This window comes from Pararge aegeria, chromosome 19 (genome assembly GCF_905163445.1).
Source record: "Pararge aegeria chromosome 19, ilParAegt1.1, whole genome shotgun sequence".
Lineage (NCBI taxonomy): Eukaryota > Metazoa > Arthropoda > Insecta > Lepidoptera > Nymphalidae > Pararge > Pararge aegeria.
This window is the reverse complement of record NC_053198.1, coordinates 17217501-17222500: the sequence shown is the minus strand read 5'-3', so window position 1 is coordinate 17222500 and position 5000 is coordinate 17217501. Positions and strand designations below refer to the sequence as shown.

At 44.2% G+C, this 5000-nt stretch overlaps 1 non-coding gene across 1 annotated transcript; it reads right to left on the bottom strand.

Annotated features, from left to right (window-relative positions):
- Positions 1-102: 102 nt before the first annotated feature.
- On the bottom strand, positions 103-2005 carry LOC120632391. Its single transcript, XR_005659086.1, has one exon. It is a non-coding gene; the product is annotated as a small subunit ribosomal RNA (ribosomal RNA).
- Positions 2006-5000: the final 2995 nt, after the last annotated feature.

The following is a 5000-nucleotide window of genomic DNA, read 5'->3' as shown; positions in this document are numbered from 1 at the left end:
AGACGGGTTTTTGTTTTTGTTTTGGTTTGGTCTTTAACATAATCGTACAAACATGGGTGCGCATGCGCGTTTACCGCGGCGACCCGTGCAGACGTTACACGTTAATGATCCTTCCGCAGGTTCCCCTACGGAAACCTTGTTACGACTTTTACTTCCTCTAAATGATCAAGTTTGGTCAACTTCCCAGCAACGCCGACGGCCGTGAAGCCACCGCGTGTCGGTCCGAAGACCTCACTAAATCATTCAATCGGTAGTAGCGACGGGCGGTGTGTACAAAGGGCAGGGACGTAATCAACGCGAGCTTATGACTCGCGCTTACTAGGAATTCCTCGTTTATGGGGGATAATTGCAAACCCCAATCCCCAGCACGAAGGAGTTTCAACGGGTTGCCCGGGCCTCTAGGCCAGGGAGAACATGCTGATTCCTTCAGTGTAGCGCGCGTGCGGCCCAGGACATCTAAGGGCATCACAGACCTGTTATTGCTCAATCTCGTGCGCCTCGAAGACGCCGGTCCCTCTAAGAAGAATTTTAATACGCCGCCAGTGAGTTGCGCGACCGAAGCCGCGCACACCTAAATGACGACGCCTATTTAGCAGGCTAGAGTCTCGTTCGTTACCGGAATTAACCAGACAAATCGCTCCACCAACTAAGAACGGCCATGCACCACCACCCACCGAATCAAGAAAGAGCTGTTAATCTGTCAATCCTTCCGGTGTCCGGGCCTGGTGAGATTTCCCGTGTTGAGTCAAATTAAGCCGCAGGCTCCACTCCTGGTGGTGCCCTTCCGTCAATTCCTTTAAGTTTCAGCTTTGCAACCATACTCCCCCCGGAGTCCAAAATCTTTGGTTTCCCGGAAGCTGCCCGCCGAGCCATTGTAGTAACGACGGCGGATCGCTAGATGACATATTTACGGTTAGAACTAGGGCGGTATCTAATCGCCTTCGAACCTCTAACTTTCGTTCTTGATTGATGAAAACACCTTTGGCAAATGCTTTCGCTGATGTTCGTCTTGCGACGATCCAAGAATTTCACCTCTAACGTCGCAATACGAATGCCCCCAGTTATCCCTATTAATCATTACCTCGGAGTTCTGAAAACCAACAAAATAGAACCGAGATCATATTCTATTATTCCATGCACGAAATATTCAAGCGGCATTTTGAGCCCGCTTTGAGCACTCTAATTTGTTCAAAGTAAAATTGTCGGCCCATCTCGACACTCAACGAAGAGCACCGCGATAGGATTTTGATATTGAACCGGCGTTTTACCGCCGGCTCACCGACGATATGCTCCGCAGACGTGTCAGTATCACCGCGGATGCGGTGCACCGACAGCGCGGCGCACAAATGCAACTACGAGCTTTTTAACCGCAACAATTTTAGTATACGCTATTGGAGCTGGAATTACCGCGGCTGCTGGCACCAGACTTGCCCTCCAATTGTTCCTCGTTAAAATATTTAAAGTGTACTCATTCCGATTACGAGGCCTCGTAAGAGTCCCGTATCGTTATTTTTCGTCACTACCTCCCCGTGCCGGGAGTGGGTAATTTGCGCGCCTGCTGCCTTCCTTGGATGTGGTAGCCGTTTCTCAGGCTCCCTCTCCGGAATCGAACCCTGATTCCCCGTTACCCGTGACAACCATGGTAGTCGCAGAAACTACCATCGAAAGTTGATAAGGCAGACATTTGAAAGATGCGTCGCCGGTACTGGACCATGCGATCGGCAAAAGTTATCCAGATTCATCAAAATTAACGACTTCGGACGCGAGGCCCTCCGTCGATTGGTTTTGATCTAATAAAAGCGCTCGTCCCATCACTGGTCAGAGTTCTGATTGCATGTATTAGCTCTAGAATTACCACAGTTATCCAAGTAACTGAGTAAGATCTAAGGAACCAAAACTGATATATTGAGCCATTCGCGGTATCGCCTTAATACGGCTTGCACTGAGACATGCATGGCTTAATCTTTGAGACAAGCATATAACTACTGGCAGGATCAACCAGGGAGCTATCCACATACTTCACGCCACGTAACGCCCGTAGCTGTTAAGCTGTAAGGGGAAACGTAGGCGCGCAGTTAGCGAGCCCCTTCCGTAGCGAGCGAGCCGCCGCGCCGGTTCACGGCGCTGCAGCCCCATCTCACGACGGAAGGTCGAAGCACGTCGCGCGCCATTCTATTAAGAGCGGCGACGCGGTGCCCGACAAAATTTATTCTATGATGTGCTGCGAGACGGGAGAGTTTCGCCCCGCCGTCAGCATTCGACGAGCGGAACTATTAAACCCAGACGCCCACGCAGGACGAGGACACATTTCACGTTGCACCGCCTCCGTTAGGAGGCCGTGCGACATGGTCCCAAGCATTGAAGGTTCTTTGAACGAGACTTAACACACATTGACGCTCTTGCGAGCTATGATTTTATAACATATTCGAGTACGACACTTTGATCGTCGCCCGGTACTTGAGAGACTTCTTTTATAACACCATTTTTATATTATTTTTAACACCACGCGCATAAAACACAGGGGGCGAAGCCGCACAAACGAACGCAACAGTCTGCGATTGTGAGCGCGCCACGCCGGTCCCGTATTATGAGAGCTGTATTAAAAATATCACATCTGAATGTACAGTTTTTATATTAAACTGCTGCTGGATAAACTTTTAACGACCGTTTGATTTTACATTGAAATGTAATAACGAAATAACGCAGAGGGAATTTCTGACAGTTAACACATTCGACCCGAGAGAGAGCACATCATATCACAATCGATAATAATATACACTCTTGAAAATCTCACACATTAATGCCATAACAATTGCCCAGACGCGATTCCGTCGGTCGACGCCGTTCATCGGGGTACAATATTAATATGATATTAAAAAATAATACCATAAAAATAAATAAATAAATAAAATAAACATAATATAATATTATAATAAAAAAGAGAACAACCTCTTTTTTTAGAGAAATGCGAAACGTGACAACAATACTAACGCAGAGATACGCGAGAGAGAAGTCTGAACAACGCCACTTTGCGTGGCGCCGCAATCATACTACTCCTTTTAGACTCTGGTATTTCGTCGTCGCCGTCGCCGTCACCTTCGCACCTCCACCCCATATAGTAGTGGCGCGGCGCGACGGGCCTAATGTGTTAGTGAACAAATTAAATTAAACATATTTAAATGGTTTTTTTTTTTTTAATATCCAATTAAAGGAAAAAAGGGACCGCCAGGAACACCTCTTGCACGAGAACGGGCGTGGGCTTGGGCGTGGGCGTGGGCGTGGGCGCGATGCTTGCGGGCGATTGCCGCGTGGTTCAGAGGGGCGGTACATTTGCGCGCCCACGCCCACCCCCTCTACCAATCCAACGCCCATGCCCACGCCCACGCCCACGCTCACTCTCACTATTAAGGCTGGCAGGTGCGTGTGCGTTCGTGCATTGTATATAATACGGACGGCGGTGACAAACAGTTCGTGTATTAATTCACACCCGACCGCCAGAGTCTCATCTCTCCCGTCATGTTCGTGAATCGAAACGCGCCGCACCGCACCGCACCGCCCTGCCTATGTTTACCTAGAGTGAATGTTATTAGTAATTTTATAATGATGACATTATTAAACTTCCCCTTAGTAATAATAGTCATAAAAAAAAGGCGCAGGCGTGGGCGTGGGCGTGGGCGTGGGCTTGGTTTAGACGGACGGTGCATTAGCGCGCACACGCAAGTGTCGTAATAATCTTAGAAGGGAGACTTCCAGTTCGTGTATCGAATCTTACCGTACCGCGCTGCTACTATGGTTTTTTTTATTTTTAATTTTCTAAAAATCTATATTTACTCAAATTAAAAGTAATCCTTCAATTCTGTTGTGATAATATTAAAAAAAAAATCCATTTTCCACCGTAAAACAAATTAACAAAAAGGAATATAACGAAATATTTTTCAGTGTATAGTCAGTCAGTTCGTGTATTAAACACCTCGCCAGTGGTACTTACTATATACGGTTTCGACTAGGGAGACTGAACTGCCCCCTGTCCGGTTCGTGGATCGAAACGCGCGGCGTCTACATATATTTGATTTTAAAACAAGGAACAATAAAAATATTCAATATTTATCGATATAGCTAGGCTACCTACACTAAGTAATAATGATATAATATAATGAAACTTCCTCTTAACATCATAAATTATGGGTATATAATTGAAAACGAGTTTAAAATATTGAGTGGCAATCAAATATCATCATATTTTTATATATAAAAAAAAAAAAAAGTTTTTTTAACGTTAATTTTTATGCATTTATGTATATATGTATATATGTATATGTATATATATTAATATACTTACGCGCTTCAATCGTTTTATACAATAATGTAAGTAAATAACTACGTACATAATTTACTTAATCACTTTTAATACTACATATTTATATACGTATATAGAGTTTACTTATTCACTTTTGTTACATAAATTATTAACTCACTCACCTTATTTACTTATTATTAGAAAAACGGAACTGAACCTAAGTGCCCGGCCTGCGGCCGGGCACCCGTCCTATTAATGTTCTAACCTAACCTAACCTAACCTACACTAACCTAACATAACCTATCCAAACCTTTTAAAACTGGTTTGGATTCCTTTAGACCTAAGCCCACCGGCAACTACGACTAACACTACGACTACACACTGATATAGCTAACTAACTGGCTTTCATCAGTGCATCTGTAGCATAACTAGTATTAAAATAGCAATGAGTTTATTATTATTTTTTATTAATGCATATATTAACATCAAATCTTGAATCTAAAGTCTAAAGGAATCCAAACTAGGTGTTTTAGTTTAGGTGTTAGGTTAGGTTAGGTTAGGTATATGAATAAGACGGGTGCCCGGCCGCAGGCCGGGCACTTAGGTTCACAACCGTTAAAAAAAAAATTAAAAAATTTGGAAAATCCAAAAGTGCACTTGAATAAAATTGTTTTTTTTTTAACTGTGTTAAAAAAGGTCTTAT